Here is a 27,473-nt window from a genome sequence, read left to right on the forward strand (position 1 = left end):
AGGCTCTATCCTATCATTTATTCCAAACCCCATCACACTCTCCTTTTGCTTCTGGATACAAACTGACGTTTCCCCGGCCACCATCAGTTTTGCGTAAAGGTCACGGGATCCAGAATGTTAATTTTGTTTCTTTTTCCTTTGAAGATGCTGCCACACACAAAACCCCTCCAGGCCATTTGGTCCAACAAGTCCCCATCGCCCCTCTGAAGAGCAGACCCAGACCTATTCCTCTACCCTTTATATCTCGTGCTTAACCCACCTAACCTAAACATCCCTGGGCACCACGGGCAATTTAGCACAGCCAACCCGCCTAGTTTGCACACCTTTGGACTGTGGGAGGAAACCGGAGCATTCAAAATTATAGTCTAACGTTTATTCTATATGAAAACAGGAAAGTAGTTTATATGAGCAGATCAAAACATTAGCATATAGTTCACATTTATGCACCTAATTTGCAGCAAACTTCATAGAATCATCATACAATCCCTAGAGTGTGGAAACAGACAATTCAGACCAACTAAAATCCCACACCGACCCTCTGAACAGCATCCCCACCCGACACATTGCACTGCCCTGTCCCTTTGTCACACACAACCCAGAGGAGCGCATGCGTGAGGCCCTTCCCCCTGCGCTGCCATTGAGGGGCATTTACTCAGTGAGTGGAAGAGGTTTGTTTGAAACAGACCGCAATGGAGAGACCAGCGCCCAGGGAAGCGAGGGAGCAGCAGGCTCCTTCCGGCAGCGCATCGAGATGTGAGTCTGGGACACAGAGGGGGGCTCCGAGACCGGCATTGATTCGGGCTCAGTTCAGGGAGAACCGGGGGCTGTTGGTAAGAGGCCGAGCGGGGCAGGAACTGGCCCCGGAACTTGGAGAGAGAGCGGCCTGGGGGCGGGGAGAGAGAGGCCTTTCTCGGGCTGTGTGTGGGCCTGCTGAGGGAGACACAGCGGCAAGAAGCTGCTGGGGGTCAGTCTTGTGGTATTTTTTATCCTCTCAGCACTGATGGAAATTCATCGATTAGCTTCTGTTTCACGCTGTTTTTAGATATTGTGCCGTCAACAGTGGAAATATTGCCAGACTTTCTGTATAACAAGGTGTAGAACTGGATGAAGACAGCAGCCAAGCTGCTTGTCCTGCTATGATAATAAAATGTGAGGCTGGATGAACACAGCAGGCCAAGCAGCATCTCAGGAGCACAAAAGCTGACGTTTCGGGCCTAGACCCTTCATCAGAGATTATTCATCTCTGATGAAGGGTCTAGGCCCGAAACGTCAGCTTTTGTGCTCCTGAGATGCTGCTTGGCCTGCTGTGTTCATCCAGCCTCACATTTTATTATCTTGGAATCTCCAGCATCTGCAGTTCCCATTATCTCTGCTTGTCCTGCTATGTTCGTCCAGCTCTCCGCCTTGTCATCTCGGATTCTCCAGCATCCGCCGTTCCTACTATCTCACATTTTCAGGGTTTTACAGGAAGCGTGTATTCTCTCTTCCTCCAGGCAAATACTGGAAGGACCTGGATGTTATCATATTTCCTCGGTAGAAAGCCATGTGTGACTAGCTGCTTCTAACAATCAGCAGGTATGTAGCCCATTGACATTGACACCGGTTTTGAAGATGGATAGACTGAACGGTCATCTGGAATAGACACTCGGGAACAGTATTAAATCTGCACTGACTAAGGGCATTTTCAAACTTAAAATCAAGACAAACAAATAGATCATGCTGTAACATAGTGGCAACAGCCATACCTCAGTTCAGTGCAGAAATGGGAAGAAACTGCTCACTGAGAGGACAAGAGTTACTAACTTGGATGAAACACGTTTATATGAAGCTTATCAGTAAATGAGAAGGACAGAATTAATTCTTTGTGGAATAATTCTAACCCTCTGACTCACACACACACACTCTCACTGTCCAAAGGTGCATGTTGCAATATGGAACAACCAAACGTTCTGTATACGCTGCAAATCACAGAAAATGGTACATTCAAAGTGATCTCCCCAAACAACCTCAAGTTATCGAAGTCTGCAGCACAGAAAAAGGCCCTTTGGCCCTTTGGTTCTGCGCCAATGAAAAACAGCTAACAACACTAAACCCAATCAGTCAGCATTCTATTTCTATGAATGTATCGAGGCTGCAGAGGAACTGCTGTCCTCACCCTTATGGCAACATTATTCTCCATTTCTTCACCTTACAGGATTTAACATTGCTTTTAATTTTTCCTTCAGTCCAACAAGAAACATTGTACATCTCCTTTCATTTTGTTTTCAAATTTCTACAAAGGGTTTGAAGTTACTCTCGACCTTCCCTAGTACACTCATGTTAGTTTCCATGTTCTTCTCTGTTGGATGCCAGTCACATGAGCAAAATTTGGAATGCACGTTCAGACCAGGGACTGACCAATCTAGAATAAACGCACAATCAGAGACTGACAAAGTGAGAAATGCCTTCACTTTTAGGCCCTGACACTGAGTGGATTAGATGAAGACTCATTCATGTTGAGCAGTAGAGATTAGAAAAATCAAACACACTCCTGCAACTTCTGAAAGTGATGTGTTCATTTTAAAAAGATACTCATGCACTGTGAAATACAATGACAAATAATGAGAAGCAGATTAACAGATAATACCAGAGACTGAATAAAGTACTGATGAAAACTCACTTCATCCATGCTGACATTCTGGTCAAGAGACTGAGAAAGAGTGGACATGTTTCTGCAAGAGTCAATGTATGAAAAAGCTGTTTTACAGTACATGAATCACACCTTATGAGGAGTATCAGATGATGACATGACATGAGCTAGAAACACAAGGAGACATACAGAAACAGTCAGTGTGACATAAATCAGTAACAGTCTTTAAAGATATATTGACGAGGAGCATGCAAGAAAACTCGCTCACAGCCAGCCATTGAATGACGAAAGGAAGACAATGAAATTTATCCTTACACAGATTTCCAGATATGGACAAATGTAAACTGATGCACAAACTCACCAATCACAACAGAGAGGAGATTTGGTGTTCGATGTTTATTTGTTACATTGTCTAGTTATGATTGACAAAGTCCACTGTGCACTCAAATTAAAAGAAAAAAACTGAGATTGAATGCAACGAAATTAAGCCTCACTGGTAAGGACAAATGTCAGTGCAAAATTAATCCCTCAATCATACAGGGTCAGTGAATATCTGCAGAGTTTATGCTGCATTCAGATACAAAACCACAAATGAACAGGAAAGGAGAATGAAATCCATATACAGTACCTGAGACTGTTGCAGACATCGCAAAGCTGGCATTCCAGCTATTCAAAGGCTGATAACTACAGAATTAATGTCAAGTTGGCACTACCAGATAGACACGAGGAGTGAGTGGAAGAAGCTCACGTTCTCACCAACTACTGGAAACTAGTATGCAGAATAGAATGTCCCAGTGCAAGCACAATGGGCTGAATGGTCTACTTCTGCACTGCACCTCATCCTGATTCTGATCCTGGTGATGAAGGAAATGACATTCTGTTGTTTAGAGTATTAGTATAAATATATAATGTAGAAATAGACAGATAGGTGCAGAACATAACTCTCTTTAATGAAAGAGCACTAAAAATGTCCAACAGAAAATGAATCTAAATATCTCATTGATACTACAGAACCCAGAAAAAAGATCCCGTACTGACACACAGAACCAGCATTCGGGACGTGCGGTATAGAAAACCCACACTCAGCACGCAAACTAGAAAACGTGTTACTGATTCAGAGTGGTTCTCAGAGGAAAGCAGCCCCACTTCTATGACCCTTCCTAGATCCTGCCAACTGACAGTAAATGCAGAAGTCACAAAATGCAGAAGAGATTAATAGCCTGTCTGGACACCCTAATAGCTATATCAGAATGTATCTCTCAGTCAAAGAGAATATTACTGATTTCCAGAGAATCAAGGCACATTGATACACAACAGTAAAAACTGACAGGGACAGATTGATATCTACGACGACTCGTTGACATTCCAGAAACAGACAAAAGAAAGCTGATGTTAAAACTCACATTCACATGGCAGGAACTGATGGGTACAGTTTTATCATGACATTCGTATTCAAACAGCAGAAAATGACAGGCAAGGACTGATCATTTTTCTTGCCCATTTACACAGCATAAACTGACTAGGAGAGAATGAGAAATTCATTTCCCATTCAAAACCCAGAAACTGACAGGTACAGGTTGATAATTGATAACTACTAACTGACAGGGAGTGGTGGAGACATATGCTCACACATTTATGTTGCAAATACTGACATGAAGAATATTATTATTAGATACAAATTCACAGAGTAATAACTGACAGGTACACATTGAGCAAAGAACCTACCTCTGACGTCTCCCCGATATCTACCTCCTTTCACTTTAAAACCATGTCCCCTCGTCAAAGCTAACTCCACTCCTCTATCTCTACCTCTGTTCATTTTGTATACCTCTGTGCTGTACCACATCTGTGATTCTGATTTCGGTGAGAAACGAGCAGTTGTATTGGTAGGCTCATTCAGAAGGTCAGGAGGAATGGGATACAGGGGAACTTAGCTGCTTGGATATAGAATTAGCTGGCCAACAGAAGACAGCGAGTAGTAGTAGAAGGAAAATATTCTGCCTGGAAGTCAGTGGTGAGTGGGGTTCCACAGGGCTCTGCCCTTAGGCCTCTACTGCTCGTAATTTTTATTAATGACTTGGATGAGGGGATTGAAGGAAGGGTCAGCAAGTTTGCAGACGACACAAAGGTCGGAGGTGTCGTTGACAGTATAGAGGGCTGCTGTAGGCTGCAGCGGGACATTGACAGGATGCAGAGATGGGCTGAGAGGTGGCAGATGGAGTTCAACCTGGATAAATGCGAGGTGATGCATTTTGGAAGGTCGAATTTGAAAGCTGAGTACAGGACCAAGGATAGGATTCTTGGCAGTGTGGAGGAACAGAGGGATCTTGGTGTGCAGATACATAGATCCCTTAAAATGGCCACCCAAGTGGACAGGGTTGTTAAGAAAGCATATGGTGTTTTGGCTTTCATTAACAGGGGGATTGAGTTTAAGAGTCGTGAGATCTTGTTGCAGCTCTATAAAACTTTGGTTAGACCGCACTTGGAATACTGCGTCCAGTTCTGGTCGCCGTATTATAGGAAAGATGTGGATGCTTTGGAGAGGGTTCAGAGGAGGTTTACCAGGATGCTTCCTGGACTGGAGGGCTTATCTTATAAAGAGAGGTTGACTGAGCTCGGTCTCTTTTCATTGGAGAAAAGGAGGAGGAGAGGGGACCTAATTGAGGTATACAAGATAGTGAGAGGCATAGATAGAGTTGATAGCCAGAGACTATTTCCCAGGGCAGAAATGGCTAGCATGAGGGGTCATAGTTTTAAGCTGGTTGGTGGAAAGTATAGAGGTGATGTCAGAGGCGGGTTCTTTACACAGAGAGTTGTGAGAGCATGGAATGCGTTGCCAGCAGCAGTTGTGGAAGCAAGGTCATTTGGGGTCATTTAAGAGACTGCTGGACATGCATATGGTCACAGAAATTTGAGGGTGCATCCATGAGGATGAATGGTCGGCACACCATTGTGGGCTGAAGGGCCTGTTCTGTGCTGTACTGTTCTATGTTCTATGTTCTATATTAGTGATGCCACAGATCTCACATTCTCTAACCATATCAGAAATGTGTGACCATTCATCAGAATGGTTCTCAGAATAAAACAGTTCCCCTCCTGTTATCACCCCATGTCCTCAACTTCTCCATCCCCTCAACTACCACATGGACTGACACTCAACTCATAAATCACGCAATGCAGAAGAGATTAAGATGCAGACTCAACATCCTAACAATAACTGTCACAGCGTGAATCATGCAGTTACAGAGAATAGTACTGGCTTTCAGAGAACTAAGCCATTTTGATAACCGAGGAGAAACTGACATGTACAGATCAATAACTAAACCCATTTGTGCATATCGAAGAAGCACACAAACCGATGATGATGACACATTTACTACAATGTAAATATGTGTTTATAGTTATCAGTCTCTTTTGGTTTCTGCTAATTTCAGTCAGGCATTCACACTGCAGTAACTATCAGGGAGAGATTAAAAACTACATTCTCACTGACAAAGCTAAAACTGACAGTCATAATGATAACTGCATTCCCAGTTTCACAGAGCATAAAGTGATAAGTACAGTCTGATAACTAGACTCTCCTATTCACAGAGCAGAAATTCACAGACACATATTGGTAACAGCACTCACATTCACCAAGCAGGAACTGAGAGGTATATTTTGATAAGAACATTTACAAATTGCAAGACAGAAACAGAGAGGCATACATTGGTAACTGTACTCATGCTTACGCAGCAGAAACTGACAGAGACAGGGTAACCTCTGTTAATTCACAGTGCAGAAACTAACAAGAACAGACTGGTAAATATACTCACCCATTGACTTTGATGAAACTGGCAGGTATGTATTGATAACTGTATTGATTATATATAAATGATTTGGAGTTGGGTGTTGAGGATAAAATCTCTAAATGTGCAGTTGATACTAAGCCAGGGAGAAGAGTGAATTGTGAGGATGACACTGAGTGACTTCACAGGTACATTGACAAGTTGGCCAAATGGGCAGAGACCTGGCAGATATATTTCAATGCAGAAAAAATATGAGCTTGTGCATTTTGCTCATAAAAACACAGAGAGACAATACAAGCTTAAGGGTACAGCTTTGAGGGGAGTATTGAGCAGAGAGATCTTGGGGTTCATGTGCATTATTCTCTGAAGGTGGCCAGGCAAGTTGAAACAGTTGTGAAGCAGTTTCAAAGGATCTTTGAGTTTAAAAATAGAGACATTGAGTCTCAAAACAAGGAAGTAATGCTACATCTCTACAAGTCATTGCTAAGACCACATTGCTCAGACTGTGTTTGTTCTCAGTTCTGGGCACCTTACTTAAGGAAGAAGCCTCTGGGGAGGGTCCAAAGGAGATTACTAGAATGACAGCAGGAATGAAAGATTTTACTTACATGGAAAGATTAATGAAATCAGGCTTATTCCCCTTGGAGCAGAGAAGATTAAAAGGAAACTTTATGGACGTGTTCACAATTGTGAAGAATTTTGAGAGAGTGAAATTCAATACTCTGTTTCCACTATGTCAGTAACCAAGGGTCACAATTTCAAGATTGTCACCAAGACAGCTAGGAGTGAGATGAGGAGAAACATCTTTACTCGGAACGTTGTTCGGATTTGGAATGTGCTGCCTGGGAGAGTGGTGGAGGTGGATTCCATATGAGGTATGAAAAGAGAGCTGGATGTATGTTTGAAAATGATGAACTTAGAGGCTAATTTAGATAGAGCTGGAGAACAATCCTGCCTAGAATTATTTCCAGCTCACCACAATTAAAAAAAAATAAATGCAGAGTAGATTCAATTCATTGGCTTATCTGCCCTGACCCACTGACCAGGAGATCAAATGGATACTCAAGCTGGGAATGGACAGCACAAAATCTCAAATCCCTGCCATCAAGGGTCAGATCATGCTACAGCAGGAGAAATTGGCTCTCTCAGAGTTATGTGTGAGACAGTTATTCAGATGGTTTCTCAAGGCAAGTTCATCTTTGGAATTGATGTCTGGCTGAGAGAATGGCAACAAAGCTTAGCCATTTGTCAGCTGCAGAAACCTGACGCAGGTCTGGTTGATCAGCCTGAAAATAGGGCAATACAGAAACGTAGTAAATGAGGAGCAGGAGCAAAATTGTTGGCCTCGTGGACAGTGAAGGTGATTATCTCAGAGTACAACAGGAACTTGATCAACTGGGCCAATGGGCTGAGGACTAGCGGGTGGAGTTTAATTTAGACAAATATGGAGGTGTTGCATCTTTGGTGAGCCAAACCAGTGCAGGGGCTAGGGCCCTGAGGAGTGTTGTCAAACAGAGGGATCGAGGGGTCCAGACACATAGTTCCATTAAGTGGAGTCACGGGTGGATAGCAAGTTTGGAACACTTGTCTTTTTTCAGTTCTAACACTGAGTGTAGCAGTTGGGATGTTATTATGTGGCTGTACAAGACATTTCGCCCCGAAGAACTCCATGCAACTACTTGAACAGCATTCACTGCTCTGGCCCTGACCACTTTGTGTGGCAGAGAATCCCGCTGGGTGAAGACATTTGTCCCCATCTCAGTCCTTCCCGTCTCCTTTAGCCTGTGACTGCCTGATTCTGGACTCACGCACCCTCGCCCCCTACTCTGGCCATCAGCAACATCTGTGTTTACCACTGTTTAGTCCTGTTAAAATTTTATAGATTTCTATGAGATGACCCCACATTCTTCTAAACCCCAGTGAATATAATGCTAATCGATCCAGCCTCTCCTTATCCATCAGTCCTGCCATCCCAGGAATCAGTCTGGGAAACCTCGGCTGCATTCCCTCCATAGCCACGGCATCCTTCCTCAGAGATGGAGACCCCAAACTGCACACACAATACTGCAGGACGTGGTCTCTCCCTGTACAATTGCAGCAAGACAGCCCTGCTCCTGGACTCGAACCCTCTCGCTATGAAGGCCACCGTCCTGTTGCCTTCTTCACCGTCTGCTGCTGCTGCAATGCTCACTGTCAGTGACTGGTGTACGAGGTACTCCCAGGTCTAATTGCGCCCCCGCATCCCTATCTGTCACCTTTTGGATAACAATTTGTTTTCCTGGTTTTGCTCCCAAAGCAGATAACCTCTCGCTGATCAACATTAAACTGGATGAACCATTTCTGTGTCAAGTCTACAAGCTGGAAATTCAGAGGAGGTGGGTGGTGAGCGCATGAGCACAGAGGGGGCAGACAGTGAGCGTGGGGGACAGAGGGGCTGGGTGGTGAGAATAACACTTTATCTGGAAGACAGTGAGAGTGTACAGGATGAGCTGTGAACATCTGGGGTTATTACACAGACCAATTCCTCTGAGAAACGCACACCATTGGAACAAGCCTAAAACTGACGATGATGAATGTTATTTCTCTGTACTCTGAACAGGGCGTGGCCAGCTCTGCCAAGGTGGCAATGGATGCCAATCTCAGAATGTCCGCCGACAGATTGCCTTCATGCCGAGCAAGTGAATGAGGTGTCCGCAAAGTGATAAGAGTAAAGTGCAGAGTGGACCAGGTAAGAACGGCAGATTTCGCTCCGAAAAGGACCATCAAAGACAGGAATGGAAAGAGGCCATTCAGCCCCTCGAGCCTGCATTCTGTTGGACTGTGGCTGATCCACCATTCCTCGTGTCCACTTTCCTGCCCTTTCCTTTGATTCCCTGGCTGATCAAGAATCTATCAATCCCAGCCTTACATCTGCCTCCCCCGATGCAACAAATACACATGTTCGCTGTGGCAAGAAGTTCCAAAGATTCCTAGCTCCCTTAGAGAAGAAATGCCTTCTCATGTTAGTCTTCACAAGTGAACCAGATGGTTCTTTGTTCCTGACAATGTTCATCATTAAAATCTCAACTCCAGATCTGCTTTGTTTAAAGTTGAATTCAAAATCCATCACCTGCCACAGCAAGGTTCAAATTCAAGTCCTCAGAGTACCCCTTGGACATCTGACAAAATTACCTCCCCATTAGTTTAGAAATTGAAAGTGAATCTCATCAAAGTGCAGTGCTCAGATCAGAATAACTTGACCCACACTGCTGAGCTAAACATTGACAGTAGTGGATTCCCCACAGTGTAGAAGTAGGCCATTGGCCCATCAAGTCTCTACTAAACTACAAGGAAAATCCCACCCAGACCTGCGCTGCTACCCTGTCCCGTAACCATGCATTTCCCATGATTAATCTCCCTCATCTACACACCCCTGGACACTATGAGCAATTTAGCATGACCAATCCACCGAACCTGCACACGTTTAGACCAATGGGAGAAGCCTGGAGCACCTGGCGGAAACACACAGACAATATGAGACAGCAGTGCTAACCACTGAGCCACCAATGTTTTTGCCATGTAGGGCTTGATTGTCTGGTCGTGCTGAAAGCGCGGGGTTCAGTTCCTGCACTGGTAGAGATTGCTGTGAATGATCGTTCCCCTTTGCCTTAGATGTGGTGACCAACAGGTTAAACAGTAAAACAGTTGTTGCTGTCTCTCTCTCACTCTCTCTCTCTCTCTCTCTCTCTCTCTCTTTCTCTGCAATGAGACAACAGTGACTCGACATTAACCACCTGCTAAAACGTAACTTTGCTGATTAAAAATTATCTGCCAGCTTTTTCACTGCAAAATAACTTGAGTGTTTCCAACCTGATGCAATATCACAGTGACGTGTAAATAAAGGACACTTTAATGACAGAATGTATCTAAAAGCACTGGGAGAGGGTGTAGAGGCAGACTTACCAGGATGTTGCCTTAGATGCTGGAGAGTGTCAGTGATGGAGAGAGATTGGAGAGATCAGGGTTGTTATCTTTAGAGCAGAGGAGATTGAGAGGCTGGACAAGATAGGGATGTATCAAATGATGAGGGACCATAGATTGTGTAAGCAGGAAGAAACTTTTCCTCCTTGATGGAGGGACCAATGAGGGAAAACACTTCCATCCAGAGGCTAATAGAATGTGAGGCTGGATGAACACAGCAGGCCCAGCAGCATCTCAGGAGCACTCAAGCTGACGTTTCGGGCCTAGACCCTTCATCAGAGAGGGGGATGGGGTGAGGGTTCTGGAATAAATAGGGAGAGAGGGGGAGGCAAACCGAAGATGGAGAGAAAAGAAGATAGGTGGAGAGGAGAGTATAGGTGGGGAGGTAGGGAGGGGATAGGTCAGTCCAGGGAAGACGGACAGGTCAAGGAGGTGGGATGAGGTTAGTAGGTAGGAGATGGAGGTGCGGCTTGGGGTGGGAGGAAGGGATGGGTGAGAGCAAGAACAGGTTAGGGAGGCAGAAACAAGTTGGACTGGTTTTGGGATGCAGTGGGTGGAGGGGAAGAGCTGGGCTGGTTGTGTGGTGCAGTGGGGGGAGGGGACGAACTGGGCTGGTTTGGGGATGCGGTGGGGGAAGGGGAGATTTTGAAGCTGGTGAAGTCCACATTGATACCATTGGGCTGCAGGGTTCCCAAGCGGAATATGAGTTGCTGTTCCTGCAACCTTTGGGTGGCATCATTGTGGCACTGCAGGAGGCCCATGATGGACATGTCATCTAAAGAATGGGAGGGGAAGTGGAAATGGTTTGCGACTGGGAGGTGCAGTTGTTTATTGCGAACAGAGCAGAGGTGTTCTCCAAAGTGGACCCCAAGCCTCCGCTTGGTTTCCCCAATGTAGAGGAGGCCACACCGGGTACCGGTGGATGCAGTATACCACATTAGCTGATGTGCAGGTGAACCTCTGCTTAATGTGGAAAGTCATCTTGGGGCCTGGGATAGGGGTGAGGGAGGAGGTGTGGGGGCAAGTGTAGCATTTCCTGCGGTTGCAGGGGAAGGTGCCGGGTGTGGTGGGGTTGGTGGGCAGTGTGGAGCGAACAAGGGAGTCATGGAGAGAGTGGTCTCTCCGGAAAGCAGACAGGGGTGGGGATGGAAAAATGTCTTGGGTGGTGGGGTCGGATTGTAGATGGCAGAAGTGTCGGAGGATGATGCGTTGTATCCGGAGGTTGGTGGGGTGGTGTGTGAGAACGAGGGGGATCCTCTTTGGGCGGTTGTGGCGGGGGCGGGGTGTGAGGGATGTGCTGCGGGAAATGCAGGAGACGCGGTCAAGGGCGTTCTCGAACACTGTGGGGGGAAAGTTGTGGTCCTTGAAGATCTTGGACATCTGGGATGTGTGGGAGTGGAATGCCTCATCGTGGGAGCAGATGCAGCGGAGGTGGAGGAATTGGGAATAGGGGATGGAATTGTTGCATTGCTGCAGGAGGGTGGGTGGGAGGAGGTGTATTCTAGGCAGCTGTGGGAGTCGGTGGGCTTGAAATGGACATCAGTTACAAACTGGTTGCCTGAGATGGAGACTGAGAGATCCAGGAATGTGAGGGATGCACTGGAGATGGCCCAGGTGAACTGAAGGTTGGGGTGGAAGGTGTTGGTGAAGTGGATGAACTGTTCGAGCTCCTCTGGGGAGCAAGAGGCGGCGCCGATACAGTCATCAATGTAACGGAGGAAGAGGTTGGGTTTGGGGCCTGTGCAGGTGCGGAAGAGTGACTGTTCCACGTAACCTACAAAGAGGCAGGCATAGCTGGGTCCCATGCGGGTGCCCATGGCCACCCCCTTAGTCTGTAGGAAGTGGGAGGAATCAAAAGAGAAGTTGTTGAGGGTGAGGACGAGTTCAGCTAGGCGGATGAGGGTGTCGGTGGAGGGGGACTGGTCGGGCCTGCGGGACAGGAAGAAGCAGAGGGCCTTAAGGCCATCTGCATGCGGAATGCAACACAACCCTCACACCCCGCCCCCGCCACAACCGCCCAAAGAGGATCCCCCTCGTTCTCACACACCACCCCACCAACCTCCGGATACAACGCATCACCCTCCGACACTTCTGTCATCTACAATCCGACCCCACCACCCAAGACATTTTTCCATCCCCACCCCTGTCTGCTTTCTGGAGAGACCACTCTCTCCGTGACTCCCTTGTTCGCTCCACACTGCCCTCCAACCCCACCACACCTGGCACCTTCCCCTGCAACCGCAGAAAATGCTACACTTACCCCCACACCTCATCCCTCACCCCTATCCCAGGCCCCAAGATGACTTTCCACATTAAGCTGAGGTTCACCTGCACATCTGCCAATGTGGTATACTGCATCCACCGGTACCCGGTGTGTCTTCCTCTACATTGGTGGAAACCAAGCGAAGGCTTGGGGACCGCTTTGCAGAACACCTCCGCTCGGTTCGCAATAAACAACTGCAGGGTAGGTGGGACCTCTACAAGCAAGATGGTCTTCACCTGAACCAGAGGGGTACCGATATCCTTGGGGGGAAATTTGCTAAGGCTATTCGGGTGGGTTTAAACTAATTCAGCAGGGGGATGGGTACCAAAATTGTAGTTCGACTATAGTAAAGGTTGAGAGTAGGGTGGTCCGAAATAAAGTTTCAGGGAAGCAAGATGGCACCAACAAGCAAGAAGTTGGTTTGAAGTGTGTCTACTTCAATGCCAGGAGCGTCCGGAATAAGGTGGGTGAACTTGCAGCATGGGTTAGTACCTGGGACTTCGATGTTGTGGCCATTTCGGAGACATGGATAGAGCAGGGACAGGAATGGTTGTTGCAGGTTCTGGGATTTAGATGTTTCAGTCAGAAGAGAGATGATGGTAAAAGGGGTGGAGGTGTGGCATCATTGGTCAAGGACAGTATTACAGTTGCAGAAAGGATGTTTGGGGACTCGTTGGCTGAGGTTAGAAACAGGAAAGGAGAGGCCACCCTGTTGGGAGTTTTTTCTTAGCCTCCGAATAGTTCCAGAAATGTAGAGGAAAGGATAGCAAAGATGATTCTCGATAGGAGTGAGAGAGACAGGGTAGTTGTCATGGGGGACTTCAACTTTCCAAATATTGACTGGGAACACTATAGTTCGAGTACTACAGATGGGTCAGTTTTTGTCCAGTGTGTGCAGGAGGGCTTCCTGACACAGTATGTAGATAGGCCAACAAGGGGCGAAGCCACATTAGATTTGGTGCTGGGTAATGAGCGTGGCCAGGTGTTAGATTTGGAAGTAGGTGAGCACTTTGGTGATAGCGATCACAATTCTGTTATGTTTACTTTAGTGATGGAAAGGGATAGGTGTATACCATTGGGCAAGAGTTATAGCTGGGGGAAAGGCAATTACGATGAGATGAGGCAAGATTTAGGGAGCATAGGATGGGGAAGGAAACTGCAGGGGATGGGCACATTAGAAATGTGGAGCTTATTCAAGGAAAAGCTCCTGTGTGTCCTAGATAAGTATGTACCTGTCAGGCAGGGAGGAAGCTGTAGAGTGCGGGAGCCGTGGTTTACGAAGGAGGTAAAATCTCTGGTCAAGAGGAAGAAGAATGCTTATGTTAGGATGAGATGTAAAGGCTCAGTTAGGGCACTTGAGGGCTACAAGGTAGCCAGGAAAGACCTAAAGAGAGAGCTCAGAAGAGCCAGGAGGAGACATGAGAAGTTGTTGACGGATAGGATCAGGGTAAACCCTAAGGCTTTCTATAGGTATTTAAGGAATAAAAGAATGACGAAAGTAAGATTAGGCCCAATCAAGGATAGTAGTGGTAAGTTGTGTGTGGAGTCAGCTGAGATAGGGGAAGCGCTAAATGAATATTTTTCAACAGTATTCACTCTAGAAAACGATAATGTTGTCAAGGAGAATACTGAGATACAGGCTACTAGACTAGGTGGGATTGAGGTTCACAAGGAAGAGGTATTAGAAATCCTTCATAGGGTGAAGATAGATAAGTCCCCTGGGCCGGATGGGATTTATCCTCGGATCCTCTGGGAAGCCAGGGAGGAGATTGCCGAGCCTTTGGCATTGATCTTTAACTCGCCATTGTCTACAGGAATAGTGCCAGATGACTGGAGGATAGCAAATGTGGTTCCCCTGTTCAAGAAGGGGAGTAGAGACAACCCTGGTAATTATAGACCAGTGAGCCTTACCTCAGTTGTTGGTAAAGTGTTGGAAAAGGTTATAAGGGATAGGATTTATAATCATCTAGAAAAGAATAAATTGATTAGGGATAGTCAGCACGGTTTTGTGAAGGGAAGGTCATGCCTCACAAACCTTATTGAGTTCCTTGAGAAGTTGACCAAACGGGTAGATGAGAGTCAACCGGTTGATGTGGTGTATATGGATTTCAGCAAGGCGTTTGATAAAGTTCCCCACAATAGGCTATTGTACAAAATACAGAGGAATGGAATTGTGGGAGATATAGCAGTTTGGATCAGAAATTGTCTTGCTGAAAGAAGACAGAGGGTGGTAGTTGATGGGAAATGTTCATCCTGGAGACCAGTTACTATTGGTGTACCGCAAGGGTCGGTGTTGGGTCCACTGCTGTTTGTCATTTTTATAAATGACTTGGATGAGGGCGTAGAAGGATGGGTTAGTAAATTTGCAGACGACACTAAGGTCGGTGGAGTTGTGGATAGTGACGAAGGATGCTGTAGGTTGCAGAGAGACAAAGATAAGCTGCAGAGCTGGGCTGAGAGGTGGCAAATGGAGTTTAATACAGACAAGTGTGAGGTGATGCACTTTGGTAGGAGTAACCAGAAGGCAAAGTACAGGGCTAATGGTAAGATTCTTAGTAGTGTAGATGAGCAGAGAGATCTCGGTGTCCATGTACACAGATCCTTGAAAGTTGCCACCCAGGTTGACAGGGCTGTTAAGAAGGCATACAGTGTTTTAGCTTTTATTGATAGAGGGATCGGGTTCCGGAACCAAGAGGTTATGGTGAAGCTGTACAAAACACTGGTGTGGCCGCACTTGGAGTATTGTGTACAGTACTGGTCACCGCATTATAAGAAGGATGTGGAAGCTTTGGAAAGGGTGCAGAGGAGATTTACTAGGATGTTGCCTGGTATGGAGGGAAGGTCTTACGAGGAAAGGCTGAGGGACTTGAGGCTGTTTTTGTTAGAGAGAAGAAGGTTGAGAGGTGACTTAATTGAAACATATAAAATAATCAGATGGTTAGATAGGGTGGGTAGGGAGAGCCTTTTTCCTAGGATGGTGACGGTGAGCACGAGGGGGCATAGCTTTAAATTGAGGGTTGAAAGATATAGGACAGATGTCAGAGGTAGTTTCTTTACTCAGAGAGTAGTAAGGGAATGGAACGCTTTGCCTGCAACGGTAGTAGATTCGCCAACTTTAGGTACATTTAAGTTGTCGTTGGATAAGCATATGGACGTACATGGAATAATGTAGTTTAGATGGGCTTGAGATCGGTATGACAGGTCAGCACAACATCGAGGGCCGAAGGGCCTGTACTGTGCTGTAATGTTCTATGTTCTATGTTCTACCTCCCAGTTGTGAACCATTTCCACTACCCCTCCCATTCCTCAGACGACATGTCCATCATGGGCCTCCTGCAGTGCCACAGTGATGCCACCCGAAGGTTGCCTAAACAGCAACTCATATTCCGCTTGGGAACCCTGCAGCCCAATGGTATCAATGTGGACTTTACCAGCTTCCCCCACCGCATCCCAAAACCAGCCCAGTTCGTCCCCTCCCCCCACTGCACCACACAACCAGCCCAGCTCTTCCCCTCCACCCACTGCATCCCAAAACCAGTCCAACCTGTCTCTGCCTCCCTAACCTGTTCTTCCTTTCACCCATCCCTTCCTACCACCCCAAGCCGCACCTCCATCTCCTACCTACTAACCTCATCCCACCTCCTTGACCTGTCCGTCTTCCCTGGACTGACCTACCCCCTCCCTACCTCCCCACCTATACTCTCCTCTCCACCTACCTTTTCTCTCCATCTTCGGTCCGCCTCCCCATCTCTCCCTATTTATTCCAGAACCCTCACCCCATCCCCCTCTCTGATGAAGGGTCTAGGCCTGAAACGTCAGCTTGTGTGCTCCTGAGATGCTGCTGGGCCTCCTGTGTTCATCCAGCCTTACATTTTATTATCTTGGATTCTCCAGCATCTCCAGTTCCCATTATCACTCACACATTCATCCAGAGGCTGGTGGTGCCTCTGCAACTTGCTACTTGTGAAGATGGGAGAGGCAGAAACCCTCATCACATTGAAGAAGGATTTTGATGTGCACTTGGGATGCGTTGGCAATGGGCTGGGTGCTGGGGAAATGGAATTAGAGAATAATGAAGTGGTTGTTTTTGACTGGTACAGACTCAGTGGGCTATTTTACTTTTTGTGCTGTAGACCTCTTCAACACTGTGACTAGCTCACTTTGAGATATTTGTTCTACATTCACGATACTATCTAGATATAAGGTGATTTTTTCCATTTCATTTTTGAGGTAAGGGGATGGTCTTATGAAGAGAGATTGAGCAGTTTCACCTTATAATCTATGGAGTTTAGAAGAATGAGAGGGGATCTAATTGAGGGATATAAGATGGGAAGGAGAAGGAAAGAGAATGTTTGCTCATGTGGGTCAATCTGGAACAACAGGTCAACATTTCAAGAGAAGGTGGTGGGACAGATTGAAAACAGAGGTAAGGAGGAATGGCTGCTCTCCAAGGGAGAGAGGGATGTGAATCTGGGGGATTTGCTGTGCTGTGTGTACACACTGCTGTTCCCTTGTGTGTGAGGGATGTTGGCAACGGAACAAATTGGAGGAAGAGACAGATATATTTTTAATCAATGATGGGTGAAAGGGAGTGGGGGCAGGAAACTGGATCTGAGTCCAAGATGGGGTCAGCCATGCCACAATGAATGGGGCCGCCGACTCCCAAGAGGCTGAATGGTCTCCTCCTGCTAGCCCTTAAGTTGTATTGGTCATTCAGTTACCTGAGCGCATTTTAGCATGGGTGCTACACAGTATGTGGACAGAACACTCTTATTCTGAGGTTCAAAAGTGTGTGATCCCCTCCAGGTCACTCAGTAAGAGTGAATCTATGAACCACATAATAGCAGAGCAGCATTGGGCCATTTGGCCCATCGAGACTGCTTCGTCATCAAATTATGGCTGATATGTATCTAAACCATACTCTCTTACCTTCTTCCCCTGGTAGTTGATCCCTTTACGAATCCCTTTTCCACAACCCTCTGTGGCAATGAGTTCCACAGATTCATCACCTTCTGGCTGAGGAAATTCCTGCTCATCTCAGTTCGAAAAGGTCATCCCTTCACTCTGAGGCTGTGCCCCTCATGTCCTCATCTCCATTCTGGCCTCTCAATATTCCCTAAGTTTCAATCAGATTATCCTCATCCTTTGAATCTCCTTTGAGTACAGACACACAGTTCTCAACCACTCCTCATCAGACAAGTCCTTCATCTCTGGGATCTTGTAAATCTCCTCTGGATCCCCCTCCAAGGCCAGCAATCCTTCCTGAGATACAGGGCCCAAGGCTGCACATGGTATTCCAAGTACGGTCTGACCAGAGCCTTATACAACCTCAGCACTACGTCTCTGCTGTTGTATTCTAGCCGTCTTGAAATGAATGCTGGTATTATGTTAACTGCCAAATGAACTTGCATGTTAAATTTAAGAGAGCCCTGAACTGGGACTCCATGTCTCTTTGTGCTTTAGATTTCCGAAACCTTCCCCATTTGGAAAACAGTCAATGCCTCCATTCCTACCCAAGCGCATAACCCCACACTTTCCCCCATTGTATTCCATTGCAATTTCTTTGCCCACTTTCCAAGCCTGCCCATGCCCTTCTGCAGCCTCTCTGCTTCCTCACCATTACCTGTCCCTCCACCGAACTTCCTGTCATCAAAGAAACAGCAAATGACAAAGCTCCCTATGAGAACGATGCTGGACCCAGAGCGAATGGCCCCAGTGACTAAGGCCAGAAGGGGCCACTCTCAGATATTACGCTGTTGTATTGGGGTAGTAAACAGTGCCCAAACTTTAGGTGTCCCCTCAAAACAAGATGAACAATATCGCAGTTAGCCATCAGTGTCTGTTTCCCTCTTCCAATTCCCGTTACCCTGTTGTCAATTTAGTTGGCATTGATGGAATTTGACAATGATTTTGGTGAATTGCAAACACTATCGTGATTAGTAAATTCAAATCACGTAAAAAGATTTGAGTAGCTTGGGCAGGTCTTTGTTCCAGGCTTTAAGCAAGAGGAAAGCAGTGATATTAAAAGTGGCTGGGTTTTCTGAGGGTCGAGATGAACCAGAGAAAATCTCCACTTTCACTGAGCCAGAAATGTCATAAAAATATATATAATGTATCCTTTACCAGTGATTCTTGGCTTTGGGATAGTGATGGCCGAGTACACCAAACCACTATCCAGCTTGCTATCATCTATAATCAGAAACAATAAGCAAAGGGAATTGAAGGGTTAGAGAACAGAATTTTAAAATGACAGCAAAGACCGCCTCCAGATTAAAGACGGAGAGATAATTCAGGTCAGAGAGCCAACCCGGCAGGAATATATATAGACATGAGTTAGGAAGCATGGACTGGGAGCAGTTGTTCCATGGTAAGGGAACTATAGACATGTGGAGACGGTTTAAGGAACAGTTGTTGGGAGTGATGAGTAAATATGTCCCTCTGAGACAGGCAAGAAGGGGTAAGATTAAGGAACCTTGGATGACGAGAGCGGTGGAGCTTCTAGTGAAAAGGAAGAAGGTAGCTTACATAAGGTGGAGGAAGCTGGGGTCAAGTTCAGCTAGAGAGGATTACATGCAGGCAAGGAAGGAGCTCAAAAATGGTCTGAGGAGAGCCAGGAGGGGGCACGAGAAAGGCTTGGCAGAAGGAATCCGGGAAAACACAAAGGTATTTTACACTTACGTGAGGAATAAGAGAATGGTCAAAGAAAGAGTAGGGCCGATCAGGGATAGCATAGGGAACTTGTGTGTGGAGCCTGAGGAGGTAGGGGAAGCCCTAAATGAGTTTTTTGCTTCTGTCTTTACGAAAGAAACGAACTTTGTAGTGAATGAAACCTTTGAAGAGCAGGTGTGCATGCTGGAATGGATAGAGATAGAGGAAGCTGATGTGCTGAAAATTTTGTCAAACATTAAGATTGACAAGTCGCCAGGCCCGGATCAGAGTTGTCCTCGGCTGCTTTGGGAAGCGAGAAATGCAATTGCTTCGCCACTTGCGAAGATCTTTGCATCCTCGCTCTCCACTGGAGTCGTACCTGAGGACTGGAGAGAGGCAAATGTAATTCCTCTCTTCAAGAAAGGAAATAGGGAAATCCCCGGCAATTATACACCGGTAAGTCTCACGTCTGTCGTCTGCAAGGTGTTAGAAAGGATTCTGAGGGATAAGATTTATGACCATCTGGAAGAGCATGGCTTGATCAAATACAGTCAGCACGGCTTTGTGAGGGGTAGGTCATGCCTTATAAACCTTATCGAGTTTTTTGAGGATGTGACTAGAAAAATTGATGAGGGTCGAGCTGTGGATGTGGTGTATATGGACTTCAGTAAGGCATTTGATAAGGTTCCCCATGGTAGGCTCATTCAGAAGGTCAGGAGGAATGGGATACAGGGGAACTTAGCTGCTTGGATACAGAAGTGGCTGGCCAACAGAAGACAGCGAGTGGTAGTAGAAGGAAAATATTCTGCCTGGAAGTCAGTGGTGAGTGGAATTCCAAAGGGCTCTGTCCTTGGGCCTCTACTGTTTGTAATTTTTATTAATGACTTGGACGAGGGAATTGAAGGAAGGGTCAGCAAGTTTGCAGACGACACAAAGGTCGGAGGTGTCGTTGACAGTGTAGAGGGCTGCTGTAGGCTGCAGCGGGACATTGACAGGATGCAGAGATGGGCTGAGAGGTGGCAGATGGAGTTCAACCTGGATAAATGCGAGGTGATGCATTTTGGAAGGTCGAATTTGAAAGCTGAGTACAGGATTAAGGATAGGATTCTTGGCAGCGTGGAGGAACAGAGGGATCTTGGTGTGCAGATACATAGATCCCTTAAAATGGCCACCCAAGTGGACAGGATTGTTAAGAAAGCATATGGTGTTTTGGCTTTCATTAACAGGGGGATTGAGTTTAAGAGTCGTGAGATCTTGTTGCAGCTCTATAAAACTTTGGTTAGACCGCACTTGGAATACTGCGTCCAGTTCTGGTCGCCGTATTATAGGAAAGATGTGGATGCTTTGGAGAGGGTTCAGAGGAGGTTTACCAGGATGCTGCCTGGACTGGAGGGCTTATCTTATGAAGAGAGGTTGACTGAGCTCGGTCTCTTTTCATTGGAGAAAAGGAGGAGGAGAGGGGACCTAATTGAGGTATACAAGATAATGAGAGGCATAGATAGAGTTGATAGCCAGAGACTATTTCCCAGGGCAGAAATGGCTACTACGAGGGGTCATAGTTTTAAGCTGGTTGGTGGAAAGTATAGAGGGGATGTCAGAGGCAGGTTCTTTACGCAGAGAGTTGTGAGAGCATGGAATGCGTTGCCAGCAGCAGTTGTGGAAGCAAGGTCATTGGGGTCATTTAAGAGACTGCTGGACATGTATATGGTCACAGAAATTTGATGGTGCATACATGAGGATCAATGGTCGGCACAACATTGTGGGCTGAAGGGCCTGTTCTGTGCTGTACTGTTCTATGTTCTAATATAAACCGAAGCTGTTGGCAATGTGCAGACATTTCTCACAGCAGGTCACAGAGCAGGTGACTCAACAACGCTGAGTCTGAGAAATTGACAATGGAAATAACGAGATGTCCAATGAATTCCAGGGATATTTTGCGTCAACATTTGGTACAAAGTGTGCACCAACCATCCCAGAACAAGCTAACAATAGGGAAATGGAAGGTACAGGCCTGGGAAGTTAAAGTATTTTATTCAATCATCTGGCATGGGCATTTCCCACATTTATCACCCAGCCCGTCCACAATGGCCCCCTTGAGAAGGTGGTGGTGAGTTGCCTTATTGAACCTCTGCAGCCCACCTGCTGTTGGTAGCCTCTCAATGCCCTTCAGGAGGGAATTCCAGAATTTTGACCGAGTAACACTGAAGCAGTGGCTGATCTATTCCCAAATCAAGATTGTGAGTGGCTCAGAGGGGAACTTGCAGGGGCCAATGGTCCCCATATATCTGCTGCCCCTCTAGATGGATATGGTTATGGGTCTGGAAAGTGCTGTCTGCAGGGTCTTTGGTGAATTTCTGCAGTGCATCTTGCTGGAGGTACACACTGCTGCTACTGAGTGTCAGTGGTGGAGGGAGTGGTGGCTTGTGGATGTGGTGCCAATAAGCAGGGGCTGGCTCCTTTGTCCTTGGATGGTGTCAAGCTTCTCAAGTATTGTTGGAGCTGCACCCATTAGGCAATTGGGGAGTATTCCTTCACACTCCTCACTTGTGACTGAGATTCTTGGAATGGCTCAATCAGGGCAGCTTCTAACCATATCACCTCCAAAGGTATGAAATCGTGAAATATCATGGTCTAGAGCTGGATGAACACAGCAGGCCAAGCAGCATCAGAGGAGCAGGAAAGCTGACATTTCAAGCTGAGACACATCTTCAGACCCTTTTTTTCTTCAGAAGAGTTGAGGCCCGAAACATCAGCTTTCCTGCTCCTCTGATGCTGCTTGGCCTGCTGTGTTCATCCAGCTCCTACACCTTTATTTCAGATTCTCCAGCATCTGCGGTACCTTCTATTTCATAAAATATCAATACTGTGTTACCTTCCTTCGGGGGACACCAGCGTCTCCCCTACAATTTACAAGTTGAGCCATATCCATCTCAAGCAACCTCCCTCAGACAAATGGAAAGCCTTTGTTTTTACACAGTTTAATAATATTTCTCTGGCTTTGCTCCATTGCTCTCGAATATTGAGGTTTGTGAACAAAACGAATGTTTACCATCCTGTGTCCCTGTGTTCTTTACTGAACAGTACTCAGCTCTAGCACAGCTCATCAGTAAAGGGTCAATAGAAGAGACAGAGAGCTGTTATCAACAGCAAACAGTCAGTCAAGTGGCAAATAATATCTGTCCTTGATGAGTTTCCCCAAACATTTCTGTGATTCTTTTTAAATCTGATATTCATTGACTGAAGAAAGCTAATGGAATGCTGGCCTTTCTATCCAGAGGATTGGAGTACAAGGACACAGAGTTATGCTGCACTTGTACAACACCCTGGTTAGACCCCACTTGAAGCAGGCCTGGGCACCACACTTCAGGAAGAATAGATTGGCCTTGGAGGGAGAACATTGTAGGTTTACAAGAATGATACCTGGACTTCAGGGGTTATGTCATATTTAGAAGGTTAGGGGGTGGCCTGATCAAAGATATTATCAGGAAAAGACTGTGTGGTGAAATAGAAACTATTTCCACTGGCTGGGGTTTCTGGACCTACGGACAGCGTAGCCTGAGAATTAGGGCCAGACTGTTCAGGAAAGATGTCAGGAAGCTCTTCCACACACAAAGGGTGGGAGAGGTTTGGAACTCGCTCCCACAAACAACAGCAGATGCTGGATCGGTTGTTAATTTTCAATCTGAGAGAGAGAGAATTCTTTTGTTCAGCTAATCTATTTAGGGAATAAACGCTAAAGGCAGGTATATGGCAGACCAGCCTCAAGGAAATGAATTACGTACTCCTGACTTGTTTTGTACGAATATTCAACATTCATAAATCAGGAAGAATCTGTAGTTACGAAGTGTCATTTTCATGCACTGGCGCAACGACAGATTGAAATACTTCCAGATGTTTTATTGTCATACTCTCCAGATCCTCACCGCCCTATGGGACAAACAGTCCTCAAATCCCCTTCTATGCCTCTTACTTTTCACCTTAAAATGTTGCCCCCTCTTCCTTTGTCATTGACCCCCCATCTGAGGGGAACAGCTGCTTCCTATCACCCCCCCCCTGCCCCTGCCCATGTCCTTCGTAAGTGAGTCACTGAAACCGACCTTCAGTCCAACTTGTCCTTGCTGACCATGTTCCCAAACTAAACTAGTCACACCTGCCTGTGTTTGGCCTATATCCCTCCAAACCTTTCCAATTCATGTACTTTCCCAAATGTCTTTTAAATGCTGTCCTGTACCCACATCCACCACTTCCTCTGGAAGTCCATTACCTGCATGAACTGCTCTCTGTGCAAAACAAAAATTGTCCCTTATGATTTTTGTTAATCTTTGTCCTCTCACTTTTAGAAGAACCCGAGTTTTAAACTGCCCCAACCTGGAGAAAAGGCACCTGCCATTCTCCTTATCCATACCCTTGATATTTTATGAACCTGGATCAGGTCACCCTTCAACCTCCTGTGCTGTGGTGAAAATAGTCCCAGCCTATGCCACCTCTCTCTTTAACTCACCCCTTCCATTCCCACCAACATCCTGATACATCTTTTTCTGAACCCTCTCCAGATTAACAATGTCCGTAGTGGAACATGACAACCAGAACAGGACACAGTACTCCAGAAGAGGCCTGAACAACGTTGTGTACAACCACAACATGATGTCAGAACTCCTGTACACAATGTCTGAGCAATGATGGCAAGCGTGCTCAATGCATTCCTCACCACCCTGTCAACCTGTGACTCTGTCTGCAATGAATTATGTGCCTGAACCCATCAGTCTCTGTTCTACAAAACTACCCATTTTACACATCTCTGTCGTTTCCGCCTTCCTCAACAACCTTCTCTGCCTGAAAGAAAACAACCCAAACTCTCTCCATCACATACAGAAAGAAGATTTGTTTCTGTCAGTCTTCCCAATTGGATAAATACCAGTGTGAACAATGACTAATACATGATATTGTAGTATTGGTAGTTCACAGATTCACACACTCACCATTCAGTCGACTTCGCCCAATCTCTGCATAATCGAAGTTTCTTGTGCATCTGCCTTCACTCACATCCTCAGCTCAATTTCCCATCACCTCGCTTGGAAGGAAGTATTTTCAGATTGTTTCCCAAGCAAGTCTCAATTCTCCTTGCGACAACAATTCACAATCTTCTCCCCCTTTGAGAGAAGCCGTTTGTTCTCACTTCTGCTTTTGATCTGCCGCACCACTTGCTCCTGAAGCAATGACTCTCTTGTTCTAGATTGCCTCACATGAAGAGACATCTCCTCTCCATCTATTTTTTCAATTCTCCCCTTGAGCATCTTCTATCCCTCAATTTAATCTCTTCTCATTCTTCTAAACTCCAGAGAAACTGCTCAATCTCTCTACTAAGGCAAACCAGTCATTTTTGGAAATAATCGAGTGAATCTCCTTTGAACTGCCTCCAATACAACTACAGCCGCCCTCATGTAAAGAAACCAAAATTGTACCTGTCTCTCCTCACAAAGCTCACATTTCATTTTGTCATCAATCCAGTGAAACTGCTGTGAACTCTCTCCAATGCAACTGCTTTCCTCCTCATGTCAGTGGACCAAAGGACTATACAGTGCTCCAGATGCAGAAATCCCAATGCCTTGTCCCTTTGAGAAGTCACACAACACCAGGTTGGAGTCGAATTAGTTTATTTAAAATCACAAGATTTTACCACACTGCCCCTTTGTCAGGTGAAGTGATGGAGAGGCACATAGACAGAATTTGTAGGAGTCTCAAATAATCAGTCTCTTCAGGTGATGAATAGTTTCAGAGCATTCAGAGGATGTCAGCAGCTGAATAACAAGCAAAGGGATGAGCTAAAATCTGATAAAATGAGGCAGTGAGATAATTACGAGAACTTAAAAATATGATGGTGTTGCAAACAAATGAATGGGATAACATGACAGGTGCAAGATTCACATACCAAGGGTTTAACCAAAGTAATAAGTAAACTAAAACTGTATAAACTAATGGAGGTAGAGAGATCATACTAATTTATCAAGCTGGTGGTGTCAGAACAGGACAGCGAATAACGTTTTACAAATACAGACCGGCGGGTGGGGTCACACGTAGCCTGCCATGAGCCCAAGAACACGGTTGAGGCCGTCTTCATGGGTAGGGATCTTGGCTGGCAGTTTCTGCTGCGGTGATTCTGCTTTGTTGTGTATCTCGAAGGCCACCTTGGAAGATGCTTACCTGAAGATCGGGGCGGGGGGGCGGTGTGTGTTGCTGACTTAATATTAGAAGTAATACTGTCAACACTTTTGATCACCTGCAGAGACTTATTATTCGACTCTCCACTCAATACCTTTAAATGATATTTTCATCTCTATGCCACAAATCCTGTATCTGTGTGCTTCTCCTAAAGCTTGTGTTTCCAAATAAATCTGTTGGGCGCTAACCCGGTGTCATGTGACCTTTGACATTGTCCACTCCAGTCGAACACCAGCACCTCCACTTCATTGTGCGGTTGAAGCAACACTTCCCTACGTTTATACTCCATGCCTTTAGCAATAAATGACTTTCTTATTACTTGCCGGAGCAGCATGCTAGATTTCTGAGATTCATGCACAAGGACATTCAGATCCATCTGCACGAATAAATTATTAATTTTCTCTCCCGTTCAGATGGTAAGTTGCCTTTTTCAATTCTTCTAACTGCAATGGATAACCCCATCATTGATGTGACTGAGCCACACATTTCAGTGTCAGATGGAAGGTGTCCTCAATTTGATCTGTTTTGCTTTCAATTTGCAAATGAGTCGGACACAATAGTATATTTGCCACCATGTAAAATTGTTGGGTATGCACCCCACAGCAATTTTCACCCCATTTGGACTGTTTTTGAAAGCTGTTACAAGTCGCTAAACACCTCACTAAATTACCTCTGCTGCCGGGATCTGCTGGAAGAATCAGCTGGAAAAACTGAGAGAGAGAGAAAACATGGGAATGTTTTACTGTAAATATTTGGCTTCACCTGTTTGCAAATAAATTTGGTTTCCTTGACTGATGTGCAGGTAGCAATAATTCAAATTTTACCCTTTAGTTTACATCTGTGCTGACCAATCTTTCAAACACAACACATTACTTTGTCTGTCTTCCCTTGTAATTCCATCTGCTGCTCATTCAGCCTGCTCACACCCTCACAAAGTACATTCACTCGTGGCACATGGACATCACCGGCTGGGCCCAGCATTTATTTCCCCTGTCCCTACTTGACCCCTTGAGAAGGTCGAGGGAGCTGACTTCTTGAACCGCTGCGGTCTGTGTGCTGTGTGTAGATGCACGATGCCCTTAGGGAGGGAGTTCCAGGATTTACTGACCCAGAGACACTGAACAAATGACTGATGTATTTTAAAGCCAGGATGGGGAGAGGCTCAGAGCAGGATTTGTAGCAGGTAGTGTTCCTGTGCATCTGCTGCACTTGGCCTTGTAGATGATAATGGCCATGAGATGGAAGGTGCTGTCTCCGCATCTCGGGTGAAGCTTTCCAGTGCATCTTATTGATGGTACACACTGCTGCTGCTGAATGTCAGTGATGGCGGGATTGGATGCTAGTGGATGTAGTGCCTGTGAGTATGTGTGGGTGAGTGTGTGAGAGAGAGAGAGATCTTGTCTGTGAGCAAGTGTGTGTCACTAAGAGTGTGCCTCTCTCACACATATACACACTGACTTTCAGTTATACTCCCACTTGCACACGTTCACTGTCTCCAACCACTTTCTGAAGCAGCCTGTTCACAGGCTTCCCACTCTCAAATACAAATGAGCAATGTTACTTTGAAACCCACATTGAGCTGTGACTGAAGAACGATCACCGATTATCTGCCAGAGTGTCTCACCCGTCTTGTTTCCTGTTCTGGAGTTTGATGGGAAGCAATGCGAGGAGAGAAAGGATCAGAAACAGTGGGACAATGAGTGCTGCCATCTCGGCGCCATGTGCTTGTGCTGGGTTCAGAGAGGGATTTTCTGTCAATAACATCAATCATTCACCAAATGCCAACACCAGTGTTCCCTGTTGCCCTGAACCCCACCCCCCCCTCCCAGCACACATCCATTTGGAGTGAAACTCTCGTGTCTGTAAAATTCCCCTCAAAACCTTCAGCATCGCAGTGACATCATTGTTTCTGTGCATCCTGTCTCATTCACAAAATCCCTCCAATCCAACTCAGACTATTTGGTGC

The 27,473-nt window shown here is 46.0% G+C and overlaps 1 long non-coding RNA gene across 2 annotated transcripts; it reads left to right on the forward strand.

Annotated features, from left to right (window-relative positions):
- Nucleotides 1-644: 644 nt before the first annotated feature.
- Nucleotides 645-26,746, forward strand: LOC132207318 (uncharacterized). Of its 2 annotated transcripts, none has more exons than XR_009443429.1 (4): nucleotides 645-753; nucleotides 1,494-1,575; nucleotides 9,017-9,145; nucleotides 23,842-26,746. It is a non-coding gene; the product is annotated as an uncharacterized LOC132207318 (long non-coding RNA). The 2 variants fall into 2 exon arrangements; XR_009443430.1 differs by lacking the exon at nucleotides 645-753 and adding an exon at nucleotides 893-964.
- Nucleotides 26,747-27,473: the final 727 nt, after the last annotated feature.

This window comes from Stegostoma tigrinum, chromosome 44, assembly GCF_030684315.1.
Source record: "Stegostoma tigrinum isolate sSteTig4 chromosome 44, sSteTig4.hap1, whole genome shotgun sequence".
Classification (NCBI taxonomy): Eukaryota; Metazoa; Chordata; class Chondrichthyes; order Orectolobiformes; family Stegostomatidae; genus Stegostoma; species Stegostoma tigrinum.